General features: G+C 34.7%; 1 protein-coding gene across 1 annotated transcript in view; it reads right to left on the bottom strand.

The window, feature by feature from the left end:
• Pcdh9 (protocadherin 9) overlaps positions 1-14,708 on the bottom strand; it is a 134,944-nt gene that overhangs the window by 25,698 nt on the left and 94,538 nt on the right. The window lies entirely within an intron of this gene.

Consider the following 14,708-nt stretch of genomic DNA (forward strand, 5'->3'; position numbering starts at 1 on the left):
CTGGGGATGAATCTATGACTTTCATTATATAGGTAGGTTGTTAAACAGACCCTTAAATATTCATGTTAATTCCTATAGAATTTTTCAGTTCTTAGTCTGAATAAGGTTGGTTCTATGTGCAGGGAATGATGATTAATGCAGACTCATGGAGGTTTAAGGTGCTGAGGATATGTGACTATGGAATGTTCTTCCTTAAACAGGACACCCATATTACCCACTTCAAGGGTCAGAGAAGATAAGGAAAGAAGGCCTTAATAATGTTTGAGCTTGAAAAATCAGGAGTAGGACCATTAAATGGTATCTTATGGGCATGACATAGCTGTAGTAAGCATGAACTCACAGCAGCTATGGCTGCACAATCTTGAGGCTGTGAGTACTTACTATGTCTTGGCAAAGGTGCATCGGGGACCAACTAGGAGAGTTAATTGAAGGGTACTAGGCAGAAATCACTACTTTTAGTGATGTAACTACTGGTGAGTTACTCATGCTCTGGTAAATAGCTTCTCCACAATGTCCACTTGAGTGGCTGCGGTTAATCCCAGTGTATAACAAAGCAAAACAAAACCAAAATCAAAAGACACGAAAATGTGGTAGAAATATGGTAGCATGAAGGTGGGAAGGGGTGGGTGAGCATGGGAGAAGTGTAAGAGAGGACAGAGAGATGAGAGTGACCAGAATGCCTGATACACATGTATGTCATGGCCAAACAAGACAGAACAAGACAAACCAGGACAGAAGAAGAAGGAGTGGAGACTGTATTGATCAATACAGTGCCTTCCTTCATGAATGAAATTTTCAAGCAAAAAATCAAAACAATTATAAATAATATTAAATGTGTATTTTTATACATAATGTTCTCTTCATTCATATACATTGCATTAAATGAAAGGTTAATTCATTTCTTAAATGAAATTGTTTTCATTTTTAAAAACTTTTTACCTGGAAATGATAACATTTTCTTCACATTTAAGTATATTTTCATGACTACTGATTCAGATATAAATTATGACAGTCTAGTATAACTACTGAAAATCAGCTAATGGATTTTCCAGAGGGTTTTTTTTTTTTAATTTCCTTAGATGTTTATCTGGTTGAGAAAAAGAGGAAGAATATGATCAGGAAGACCTAATGAAATATCATTTAAAAGAATTCTTAATACTGGAAAAGGATAAATTATCACTACATGTAACATGTTAATTTTCACCATTGGGAATGAAGCTCATGAAATGTATCTACCACAAATGGGTAAGTGTTTAACTGATACTTCTAACTTCAGCTCAGCTTATTGAAATAAGGCTAGCAATGTTCATAAAGTCAAGATTAATAATCTTTTGTTACAGCCACTAGAAATCATAAGATGTGCTAGCTAACTAAAAAATTCTATGTCTCATTGAATTCAATACACATACACAGAAACCAATACCAACAGACAGACAGACAGACAGACAGACACACACACACACACACACACACACACACATACACACACACATGCTCACACTCATCAAAGCAAAAGCAAATGTACCTCAGGAACACAAATCAAGACATTAAAGCTACCCTGATGATAAAATTCATTCTTCCTAGCCATTATTAATGCTGCTTCTTAAGAGATTTTGATTTTTCTCATGACCTAGGCCAATTTTTATTCAGGGTAATTGATATTTTCAGATACTCACATTGAAAAAAAAAAAAAGCTGTAACATGGAAGAAGATGAGACTCTTAAACTTGCTCATGGAATAGAACAAATAAAAACATATAAAATGTGTCATAAAATATTTGCAAAGAGATTACAATACTGACACTAATTGGTGTCAAATCTGACAGGTTATGGGATAAGTGAGTTGCCTCGGTGAAATAGCAAATCTGTATATCCATTTGCTGTATTCTTTTTTCCATGCCAATCACTGAAAATGTTGGTGAGCAGGCCCAGCTGAATTGAGCCATTGAAGGCAAGAGTAGGGAATTAATTGTGTTCTCTTGCATCTTTTTCTGCTGCCAAAGAAAAGCACTATTGTCCTGCTTCTCATTCAGTCTTAAGGATCTCTGCCAACTCCATTGAGAAAGTCAAACTGCATATCCAAGGGGAAGTAAAAATGGGGTTCACATCCAGTTTTGTTCTTGGTGGGGGTTGTGATGAGTTCTAAGCATAAGCGCTTCTGGGCATCACATTTTTAGTTTATGTTTAATGGTAAAATGAAAATTGCCAAACGTGGAAGTCAGGGTGAAAACAGGGAAGCACACTTTACAGCCTGAATAAAAAGTTACATTTGAAGCTATTTACAGTGTTGTCTATGCACACATAGTAAGAAATTGCACAGTTGTTAAATGCATCAGGGGCTCTGAACAACAGTGAACAATTTTATTTGAAGTAATAATATAAATGTCCACTTTCACAGTTGAATGGGTACATTTGATTTTTAAAGCATTTTCCTTAATTTGACCTAATTAATGGTGTAAATTAAAAAGAAGTCTGAGTCATGTAAATGTCAGATCTCAAATATATTGTGCTTAAAGATTTAAAAATAATCCATATAAAATGCAAGAACTATATAATCATTGTTTGAACAATGTATGTATTAGCATGATTTTTCAAGGGGAACAAAGGAAATTTAACTGGATGGAGAGTGTTAGGATAAATGATTTTTTAAGAAGTATAGTATCAGTTGATTAATAAAGAATGATGGTACATTTTCAACATTGTGAATTCTACATTAGCTATTGGTAGTTGAGAGTTCACAAAGGCAAAGAATGTCTACTTTCCCTTTAAAAACAAAATATTCCATTTGTCAAAAAATTATGCTGTGGATATTGGTTATGGGGATATACCTACCGCAACCAAGTATATTCTTGTACTTATTGAGTCAAATCTCTTCTTACTTCTTGGCAGTTGAACCAACGCTTACAGAAAAGTAGCCTGTCCTTTTTATTTGTTGTTCTGGTTTGATTTGATTTTCTCATGTTTCTTGCATCAAAGGCAAATGGTAGAGATTTTTTCATTAATTTATTTGTACTCTGTTTTATAAAATCTGGGTAAGTAGCCCTCCAGAAAATCTCCAACACACAAGGATATGTATAGTAAAAACTGTGAAATGTGTGAGCCAACAGTTTTATTTGTTAATAAATCAAATCATATGGTGTAATTTCCATATGGCTCAGTGTGTGTTTGTCTTCATTTCACTAATGTGAGCTCCCAGAACTTCCCCTTCATCGTGCACCATCTACTACTAATGTGACATTTTGCAAGATGACCAAGGTGAACGCTACACATAGCCCCCAATCAACTTCTTAAATGACCCCCATTTGCTAGAAAGCCAGATAATTTTATACTATTTAAATGAAATTGGCCTGAAATAAGTATCAAAATGTAAGCAAGTTCCTCAATATTTATATCTACAATTCTGCAGCACTTTCACAGTGTCACCTATTTATCCTAAAAATCTTCTCCTAATAAATAATTTTTTGCATGTCCCCACAATTTACCCAGGTCACCATCCAGATGTAAAGCAAGTAACTTTTTTTTTAATTAGTTTATTTACCCAGAAAAAAAAAAGCTGTATGACCTGACTTGTATCCTATCATTATTAATTTATATGTGCTTTAGTTTTAAAACATCTTCTTTGCAGCAGCATGTGGTTTATCACAGTGAATTCAAGCCCAAGATTCTTAGGTAGCATCAGGCTTAGAATAAATCAAGTAAAATGCAGAATGTTGTTTCAGTGTAGCTGTAATTAATTAAAAATAAAAGGATTCCATCCTTAGAACTATTTTAAGTCTACAGCACTGTAAGATTAAGACGTTTTGGTTTTACCTCTTCAGTTTGTTGGCTGTTTTCTTACTGCTAGTACATGTGTGATGCTAATGCCGCCACCCTTTAACCAGTGCACTTTGGGGAGTCTCCATAAAAATAAATGATACATCTATGGTTTTTTTTTCTCTTTGAAGCAACCAGTAACAGTTTAGAGTTAGTATCAATACATTCTGTTCCTAGCCCTTATGAACAAAATCACCATTTCATTGTAAGACTAACTCATTTCTATAGCAACATTTGTTCCCTTTAAAAATTAAATATGATTACAGAATGTCTTAGATTCTGTAGATTATTACATTAGTATATATTGTCTCATAAGGCAGTTGAATGTAAAAGTTTCAATTATGTAGTAAAGTGACACAAAGATACACAGTGGATATGCATATATGCTCATTGTACCCAAGTGTACATCTTAGTAGGACACCACTTGAATCACCTCATACTGTCTCTAAGAAGAGCTAATATATTGAAATATCTAAACGATTTAGGATTTGCTTTTGCTTCTCTAAGAGGTATATTTTAATAAAACTCAAGACTTATGAATTCTATAGTACTTCTAGGAAAAACAATGACAGGCTGACCCAGTGGCACCCATCTATCATCCCAGCACTTGAGAGTCTGAGCAAAAATCCATCCAGTTCTACCTTGTGATTTGAGGCAAGCCAAGAACTACACTGTCTACACTGTGATACTCTTACTCCATTTCCTCTTCCTTCCAAAATAAAACTATTATTATTTTATGACAATTATTATTGTTACTGGGCTCCGCGTGCATTCCATAATCATACATACAGAAAAGATTTTCCTCTGTCCACTGGCTGCCTTTGAGGAAGCATGTATTTTTGCATTATGTACATGTATCTGCAGTAGCCTACCCAGGTAACTTTATGGAATTATGGAAATGCATGCCTCACTTGTTTTTCCCTGACAAACAACTCTGCATTATCCACTCATCCATTCTCCCTGGGATGTTTCTTCAAGAGCCTCCCTCCCTTTAGCTTGGGCATCCCTTGGTCTTGAAGATACAGCTTACAGTATTACTTTTTCGGTGATGAGCTGAAATTGTTCCTCATCACATGAAATTTAACTGCTTTCTTGTTATTGCTAACAAGATATACAGTACACATGGTCGAATCATTTTGAAATATGACAAGCAACCTTTGTCAGCATTTATATCTTATAGGTCTCATGTTACTTTTTTTAAAAAAAATACTTGTAGGACATCTTTTCCCACTTATGTAATGCTACAGTTTTCAAATTGCTTTTTAATTTAGTAATGATTCAAAATTTATAGACTTGTCAAATAGGGAACCAGCTAAAAAATGCCTAATTTTTAATGAAATGCTTCATAGTCTGTTGCATAGGAAATTTAAGTAAAGATATATTTCACTGATAAAGATTATTTCATTATTCACAGTATCTATTAATCTACATATCCTATAAACTTCCTACCATATAGTCAGAAAATTCTGAATACATAAATTAATGAAAAACTTAGTGTTTCAGACAACTCAATATAGTAGTTGGATATATACATATATTTATATATTATTAAAAATTTTAAGCCAGGCCATGCTGGCACATGCCTTTAATCCCAGCACTCAGGAGGCAGAGGCAGGTGCAGGTGCAGATGAATCTTTCTGAGTTTAAGGCCAGCTTGGTCTACAAAGTAAGTTGCAGAACAACTAGGACAGTTATACAGAGAAACCCTGTCTCAAGAGAGAGAGAGAGAGAGAGAGAGAGAGAGAGAGAGAGAGAGAGAGAGAGAAAGAAGAAGAAGAAGAAGAAGAAGAAGAAGAAGAAGAAGGAGAAGGAGAAGGAGAAGGAGAAGGAGAAGGAGAAGGAGAAGGAGAAGGAGAAGGAGAAGGAGAAGGAGAAGGAGAAGGAGAAGGAGAAGGAGAAGGAGAAGGAGAAGGAGAAGAGAAGGAGGAGAAGGAGAAGAGGAAAAAGAGAATGAAGAAAACACGTTAGTAAAGTAATCCTCCACTCTTTTGTGGATTTACTTCATATAAAATGAATTTTTAAAATGAGGAGACTGATGTGAGCTATAGTAATTGGGGCATAAGACACACTGCACAAGTACTATGTGGGCTGTAAACGTATTCTGAGACATGCATTCTCCTACACTTGCTTTCCTTCTCAACTCCAAATATTTGTCCCATAAACAGGCAGTGAACATGAGCTGTCATTTTTAAGTGTGTGGAACCTGAGGCCCCAAGAGTTACTGTATTGGGTTTGGGGAAATCTGTTCTGTGTTATGTCAGAGAATTACAACATATTGCTGCCTCAAGCAATGTTAACTTTTAATGTCTTTGTTGCGGTATCTTAAACTTTCCCTGCACATCACACACAATCATTATTTTCTTGCCTTGTTCCATATTCCTTTGTATCACACTTCATCTTTTCATCTACTATCAGCAATGTCAAGCAATGTCACTTGAAAGTATCTTAAAGTATCATGATTACAAGGATACTTCACAATAGCAACAAATATTCTTCTAAATTCACAGAATTCTTGCTCTGCAGGTAAGAAAATATCTGCTGCTAAAATTAGGAAAGTTGTTTTCATTTGATAGTGCAAGAAATTTGATACTACCTGGGTTGTGTCACCGAATAACATTAAATAATATTGCATACACTTAATGGATGTCATGCAGCTGCCTTCTCTTGTCTATTTCCTTGGTTTTAAAATTCATTTATTATTTTATGCTTTTTTAAAATATGATATGATTTATTAAGATGAACACCATAAAGTTGTGTTTTTTTTTTCTAAGTAAAAGATGCACCTACCTTAATATGAATAAGATTTATTTATTGGCCAGGACATTGCCCAACATCTAATATTTGGTCTATATTTCTGATTGTGATCATTCTCTCTCTCTCTCTCTCTCTCTCTCTCTCTCTCTCTCCCTCTCCCTTTCTTCCTTCCTTCATACTTTTCTTCCTCCTTCCTTCCTTCCTTGTTTCCTAAGCACTTTACTGTATGGCAGAAGTGCTTATGAAAAGGAAGAAAAGGGATGATATCTGTGGAATGCTTTAACACTTTTGCCATCTTATATGTATTTTCTGTATACCCTAACAACAACCTCATCAAAGATACATTTTCTCCAATTTACAAAGGAGAAAGGAAAGGCTTGATTTAATTAATAGAAGTTAGGAACCTTAACTTTTATAGACTGCCAATGTAAATAATATTATTCTTCAGATGTACAAGTTACCCTTGAAATGAAATTTAAGCTTTTGAAAATTGTCACTATATTCTTAGTGACAGAAACTTGAAAAACTTATAGTATTGAGCCAAACAATACTAATGGGAATTTTTTCTATGCATCTGAGTCTCTCTCCTTCATTATGCCATTCGTTTATTGCTGTTTTACATTGCTTTTCAGCTTCTTTGATATCATTCTTTCTCCCTTCTTCCTTCCTTCCTTCCTTCCTTCCTTCCTTCCTTCCTTCCTTCCATCCTTCCTTCCTTCCTTCCTTCATTTCTTTCTTTCTTTCTTTTTAAATAAATGGAAGAAGAAAGTGTATTTACCTTTCTGTGTATGTTGTAAAAAACAACCATTTTTCTGTAAATATTCATATCCTTACTTGATTCATAAAAGACACATTAAGAACAGAAAGTAAATGTAATGATATTGTAGTAGATTCCTTATTTCAAACACACGACAGCTGCCTTTCTGTAAGAAATGCTGAGAGACAGTATCATCCAGAACTATTGGCATTCCTACACTGATCTCCTCTAAATCAGGAAAAATGAAAACTCATCTGTGTGCCAGTACCAATACTCTATTCATTCATGTGTTTAAAGCAGAGAAAAATGTTTCCTATCCTTTACAAACAGAAATGCTGAACAGCAAAGTTTCTATCATCTTCAATTTTTTTGTGTCTTATTTTGAAGCCCGAGTTTAAGTCCTATAAAAATGTTCAAATATGTGTTTCATTGAGAAATTTCATGTCAATCTACATTGGTTTGTTATATTATTAAATTATGAAAGCATGATAGAAGAACATTTGTGATTATAATAAAAGTTAACATGTGTAATTTTTATTTAATTTAAATATGCAGCTTAAAAACTAATTTCCAAAATAAAAAAAGAAATTAACTTTCTAAGAAGCAATTGAAAAAAATGTAATAATATAGGAAGATACATTTTTTCATAAAACATATTTTATAACATATAATAAAAATGTCTATTATTTATATACCCACTAAAATTACTGCTCAAAATAATTTAAAATTTGGTATTAAATCCTAAAAAATCTTTCCAAAGGGAATCTTAATTTTCAAAATATTTGTCCTGTGACAGTGCCTACCGCCATGCTTACTGTGATGGAATATGAACTTTTCACTGTAATTTACGGAATTGTGCTCAATTGACACTTTATTTTGTAAGAATGTTAAGTGTTATAGAATTCATGGTTTCCAGAGAGAAAATGCATGCAGTCTTTATCGAGTACTCTCAATCCCATGTCATGTATAGCGTTCTCACTGCCATTTGCTTAGAAAATAAAATCAATCTGAAATTTAAATGTACTCAATGTTTTGCTACTCATGACAAAAAAAATAAATAAAGCCAATGAAATGTTTGACTATGACTAGATAAATATTAGGGGTAATATCTTAGATGTTGTACACATACATGTCATTTGGATAATTTAATATATAATTGATGAGTACTCATTATGTATGTAATGTAAACTAGGAGTAAAAATGTATTCTGTTCTTTCTCAAACAGCTTATAATTGTTGGAGTAGAAAATTAGTTGAAAATTAATTCCATAACAAGGTAAAATGTCCCGTGGGACTTGCTTATCAGATTTTTGCTATAAAACAATAAACACATCGTTGGCTTCCCAGTATTAATTTATGGCAGATCCAAAGCACTCCTCAAGGCACATTATTCTTTATTAAACTTAATAATAACACCTACCAGCAAGTTATTATACCTTTTTCTGGCATTATTTGGGGGATGTTAGACATTAAACTAACAGGGTGATAATTCTCTTCTTTCTTGATTAAGTCACTGGGTGATGAGGAAAACAGAAGAGGACAAAGCAGGGGAGTGCACACCTGACCATGGGGCAAAAATTGTGTTACAGATGCACTACAGCAGTTGTGCAGGAGGTAAGCCAGGCAGTGCTGGCATAAGCCTTTAATCCCAGCATTCAGTTGTAGAGGAAGGCTGGTCACTGAGATCAAGGCCAGCCTGGTGTATGGAATGAATTCCAGGACATCCAGAGATACATATAAATACCATGTCTTGGGGGAAAAAAAAAGACAAAACAAAATAAGAAAAAGTTACTGTGTATCTTGTGTGATTCACTCTTGCTGCTGTGATAGATGGAATGAATTTATTTTCGCTTTCATGGGTTTTTATTAATACGACTGTTCTGAGGGTTCACATGAATCTTGGTACAATTCATACATTAGGAGTCTTATTTTATTAGTTTAATAAAACCTTGATTATGACTTGATGTAGACCTCAGCTCCTGTGCAAAGTGTATGTAGATCCTGAGCCATTACGTATCCTGGATCATCATCTTTTAAAAATTCTGAATTTCAGCAAGAAGACTCTGAACCTCAGTTTCCCTACTGAGGCAATCTGTGTGTGAGAATTTAGTGTATTTATATATGAAAAATAAATATGCCCGGTACAGAGGTAACACCTGTAAAATATTTTCCCATTTCTCCTTCCTAGATTTTATATTAATATTCTCAACAATGTAACACTGGGCATCACACACACGTAGGATTATGCCTCCAATACAGTAGAACGGGGGAGAATGGCTGCTCTTGACAAGGGAAAGATAATAGCACATCTTAGGAACAGTTCAATATTTGCCCCATCTTTTTTCTTGACCTTAATACCCCACGTTTGCCACTTGGCTGCCTGTGCATCTCTTTGTTTAATATCTCTGATATTTAAATTACTTTTAGCAAATAAATATCTCTCTTGCCTGGCATAGGGAAGAATAAAACTGTGGCAAGAGAAGAATCCACATTTTCCACTTTGTTGCAGAAACTTTGTACTTGGCATATAGAAGACAGTAGGGTAAGTAAGAACAAAGGGCTCATTTTTAACTTAAGTGACCAATTACTTCTGCTTCCTGGAAGCTGATAACAGAGCTTAAGCTGTTAGCATCTATGCTGCAACAATAACCTGAAACTATCCTCAAATTATTTCAATTTATATCCTGCTCTCTTAATCCATAGTCTTGCTGTTTGGTAATCTCAAATATACTCACAAATAGATTGTTATTTTATCCATATTTAAGTAAGTATTGACAGATAAGTTTACTCAAAACATCAGCCCACAAGTGTATTTTATAAGACTTAATTTGTACATGAGTTTGTTAAATATGGAAACAATATGGTACACTGCTGTGGATATCGCTCTGTGTAAATAAAGTTCTGTTTGGCCAGTGGCCAGGCAAGAAGTATAGGCGGGACAAGAGAGAAGAGAATTCTGGGAAGTAGAAGGTTGCGGGGAGACACCGCCTACTGCCGCCATGAAAAGCAACATGTAAAGACACTGGTAAGCCACAAGCCATGTGGCAAAGTATAGACTAACAGAAATGGGTTATATTTAAGATAGAAAAGGTAGATAACAAGCAGCCTGCCACGGCCACACAGTTTGTAAGCAATATAAGTTTTTGTGTGCTTTCGTGGTTGGGTCTGAGCGACTGTGGGACTGGCGGGTAAGAGAGATTTGTCCTGACTGGGCCAGGCAGGAAAACTCTAACTACAGTACACATGTTTAGATGCCTCAAATAGTTTACAAAGGCTGTTTTAATTAGTTAATCAATTAAGGCATGAATATTAGTGTATTCTGGCAGAGAATAGACAGACTGGATGTGAAGAAAATCAACAAGTCTCTCTCTCTCTCTCTCTCTCTCTCTCTCTCTCTTTACTTTTAACAAGAAATAGAGCAGAAAATTTAAATATATTAACTCTGATGTTAACACTATCAAATATCCCTTGTATCTTCAAGATCTTTTGGCTCATAATATTTCATTTCTGTTGCAATAATTCATAGCTTATGGTTGTTGTATGTTAAGTAGGAAACAATAGAATTAGGTGGAATATTAATATATAAATGGCAACTATTCCATAATACAATGAGAGATATCTGTGTTGTAAGAAGATACTCCTTAGCTAATTAAATTTAGAGACCAAATTAATTGAATTTGTCTCTAAATAAAGAGAGAGAAATCCAGATGGCTCTTGGATTTGGATTGGGATTTTCTCCAAGCTTTTGGTAGCTTCCCAAGAGGCTGGCTCTGCTGCTCTGTGAGCTCAGTTGAAAAGCACCAGACAGTGTTCTCTGAAGGCATCCAAGACTAAAGCCAAGTAGGGATATAACATCTGTGTATAGTTATCCTGATCTTTTTGTCCTCATCTCAGGGGTTAGGACTGGCACTCATGATGTATGTTGCTTATGTGACTGGTCTACCTTTGTTTAGACCATGTGTAGTAATTTAAGAGACCTTGCAAATGGTTATTTCCTCAATAACCCCAATAACCTGTTCATATTGCTCCCCCCACCCCGTAGGAAATTCAGGGCATATATCGTCACTCTAGTCATTACTGGAATCATCGTCTCTATACTTATCAAGCCGCACATATTATAATTGCACCAGTGTTCCTATAAAGTGCTTATGTCATCTGTTACAAGGGAGTGGGTTCTTGGGAAAGGAGGATCTTTTTGTTCACAGAAGTGACTTCTAAAACAATGATATATCTGCCATTTGTGAATGAAGGAGGTGTATTTTTTTTATTTTTCCCAAAAAACTATGTGTTTGGAAATCCTTTTAACATTACCTGTTTTTACCATATAGGAAGATATTACATGAATACTTTCATCAAAACAATGAGGCTGTATAATTGGCTCTGCAGGTAGCAATTACTGTGATCCATTAGTTAAGTTATATCCCCAAAGGTTTGTGGGATTCAGAGTTCCAAAATCTCATGAACCTCTCCATTTTAGGATGTACTTGATCTATACTGTGAGAAAATATTGCAATAAGAGTGCTTCATCACATGATTCAGAATGAGCCAACTCTCCTGGAGGAAACACTGGTGTAAAAATATTCAGTGTTTGGAGAATTTTTGGATATGCTGAAATTTTTCCACAACCACCAGACATGCCAATCAATGGTAACACAATGCAAGTATCTCTGAGTGACACTTAAAGATGCATTTATAAACAACCTGCCTCATTCAAAGTCAGTGAAGAGACAGGACTTACAAGTCCAAGCTGAAAAGTTATTGAAATGTGACTGACATCTCCAAGAAATGGTATCAAAGGTTTTGCATGACTTAGTGCTGAAGCACAGCTGGGTTAATCAAAGTTATGGCAGCTGTGTATCATAAAGGGCAGCCTTGGGTTACTTATTTACTTATTTTACTTTATTTGTGTCACTCAGTGGGATCATTATCACCCTTCTTCTCTTCTGCCTGTCATTTTATCCTTAGTGTGCATTGTTTGTTGTAAACTTTTGCTTCCGTTATTGTTAGAAGAAAAGCCATTGAGCCTGGTACTAGGAAGGCTTCTGTGGATTAACCACCATGTTACATCTGCTTTCACTGTTTGAATTCCCTTACAAGCCCCTAGGACATCTTGAGCTTGCACTGTTGTGTTACACTGTGAAACGTATCCTGGAGAAAGAGCATAGAGCTCTGTCTCCCATCCACTCCAAAGAATTTCCAGTAGAAAACAACTTCAATGACTTACTGCAGTGCTGAATGTTACCTGCTGGAAAAGGGTCAGAGACAGGACCAGGAGAGTGAGGTGGATCTTGGTTCACCTGATCATTCTGCCTCTTCCCGATAGCAGACATATTTCTGCTCATTTTACTAACCACCTGACTAATGGAAATCTTTTCTTTAGGTTTTCATTGTTGCTGCCACTGGAACAACAATAGTACTCTGATAGTATTTTTGATTTAGCATTACTGTTAATAGCAGTTAATGAGCAATTCAGTTTTACTTCTACGTAATACTGAAGATTCTGTGGACATTCTTTCGTATCTTTGTAAAGTACCAAAAAAATTGTAAATGAAAACTGTCTTATGATGGACAGAATCTAGCAAATAAGCTCTAATTATGTTCACAATAACTGTGCATACATTTTTAAAAATATAATCAGTGATGTGTTATATTTATATACATTGAAGAAAGCAATGCACAATAGAAGATATATGAGTCACATCAATATCCTGCTCTACCTTAATTTCTATAACTGGGATCCAATAATATGTGGTTTTTATTATCTTGTGAATCTATCAGACTATATGTCTGAGGTTTAATACTATAATCATGAACATTACTACCATTGGTTTCTAAATGAGAATCCTCAATGTTCCTCAGAATTTTATCTGTGACTCTGTAGCTAAAAGCCTAAAAATATTTTCCTACATGGCCAGACAGTTTGTCTACAACATAAATGAGTAAATGCTATGTCTGAGTGAATCAAATATATTAGTTATTCTGGATTCAATCCACAGCTCATATTAAAGTCACAATGACTCCATAAGAAAGCACAAAAGGGAAAAGTCACTATACTCTATACTATTAATTATTTTGAAAATTTTAAAAAGAGATGAGAGTCATACTTGGGAAAGATCACCTTGGAATGAAAGCATATCAAACATGATAGCAATGGACTTTTCTTTTATGAAGAATAATGGTTTAATGTTTAATTAATCTTATCCATTTCTGCATTTATGGGAAGGCAGAAAAGAGTCTGCTTTATAATGTAGAAAATTAAATATTAAAACCTTGGTGCCTAGCGGACTTACATTTTCTTATTATGAATGAGCATTTTCACTTTCTGCACACACAAAGAATGAAATAGACGGTGGATGCAGTCACTTATCTTTTCAGAATAAGAGAATTTGGTGCATCTAAGTTATATCCTATGCTAGAAACAAAATGCATTTGAAGACAAAACAAAAAAAAGCACACCATAAGCCAATTATCTCATAAAATCAACATCTTCATTCTAAGCATAAGTAATTATTCATTCTTCTTATTTCCATATGTGAATACCTAAAATTAATAGATCCAATTCTCTAAAATGGCATGTGGCTTAAAAGAGTTACAATAAATTTCATATTCATGGTGTTTTTGCTAGTGACAAAAAGTATTATGTGTTAATTAAAGCTAATAAGTGGTACTAGCCTAATAAATGAAGAGGTGAACAAAGATCTAGAAAAACAAAGCCAGATATTTAGATATTTGATTGCATCCATGATTACTTATATGTGAACCATATATTGCAACTTCTAATTCCACACAAAACTTAGCCTTGCACATTAAGAAATAATTGGATCATTGTTTTCTAATGTGCTATTATTTGCAACAAAGCAGCTGGAGGGGATAAAGACCTCTCCACAGATGATGTAAAGCCTTCCACCTCTTCTAGGCTAGTTTATCACTCCAGAAAATTAAAAAGGAATTAATGGTGATAAGAAAAGCTACAAAAATCTCCTAAAGTTATCAATATTAACAGTATGAGGTCAGATAGCACAGGCCACTAATCCCATTTATTTAAGTTGCTAAGAAGAGAGGATTCCAAATGAAAGGCCTGCCTGGGATACAGAATGAGTTGAAATAAGGCTGTATAATTAATTTAGTGACACTCTACCTTAATGTGCAAAGTTAAAAGAGCCTTGTGGCTCTATCCCAGTGGTAGAATGTTAGCCTAGCACGTGCTAGCCATTAGCTTTAGGCCTCAGAACTGAATATAGTGGCTGCTCTTAACATTTTCAGATGGCATCCTGAGCTATTGCCATCCAGATGTAAGTATACAGTTTACTCATTTCATGATTTAACATGCAAGAAAAATGTTCATATTTACAATACATTTCAGTATCACAAATTCAAAAAGATTAA

This window comes from Onychomys torridus, chromosome 9 (assembly GCF_903995425.1).
Source record: "Onychomys torridus chromosome 9, mOncTor1.1, whole genome shotgun sequence".
Classification (NCBI taxonomy): domain Eukaryota; kingdom Metazoa; phylum Chordata; class Mammalia; order Rodentia; family Cricetidae; genus Onychomys; species Onychomys torridus.